Here is a 508-nt window from a genome sequence, read left to right as displayed (position 1 = left end):
GACACAGCTGCCAACATTTTTTTCTTTCTTTCTCTTGCTGGGACATTGTGTTCTCAGCTCAGGAGAAGGGGCGGGGGGAATGGGGAGGAACATAGTAATGCTCTGGGAGCAGTCTGCGGCCCTACCTGGGATCAACCAGCGCTGCTTACCTCCTCCTCCACCCTTCTGCGGGCAGCGAGGGGGAAGTGCAGCCAGGGGCCAGCTGGCTCTTGGGTGTCAGTACCGGTTTGCTCTGAGACCGCAGCCCAGGGAGTCAGAAGGATGGGTGGGGTGCGTGTGTCCTTGACTTAAAACGGCTCAGCTATTTCAAAGCCCCACCCTGTTGTTTCAGCAGAGAGCGGCCCCTGAGGCTGCACAGTTGTGTACCTGCATCCTCGCTTTGCCAGGGCCGCCCAGAGGATTCCGGGGGCCTGGGGTCTTCGGTGGCGAGGGGGCCCCGCTTCGGCGATAATTCGGCGGCGGGGGGGCCCTTCCGTTCCGGGAGCTGCGGCGCCCCCGCCCCCCCCCC

Source organism: Chelonoidis abingdonii, chromosome 1, assembly GCF_003597395.2.
Source record: "Chelonoidis abingdonii isolate Lonesome George chromosome 1, CheloAbing_2.0, whole genome shotgun sequence".
In the NCBI taxonomy this organism is placed as follows: Eukaryota; Metazoa; Chordata; order Testudines; family Testudinidae; genus Chelonoidis; species Chelonoidis abingdonii.
The sequence above is the reverse complement of the archived record's forward strand: the minus strand, read 5'-3'. Positions refer to the sequence as shown.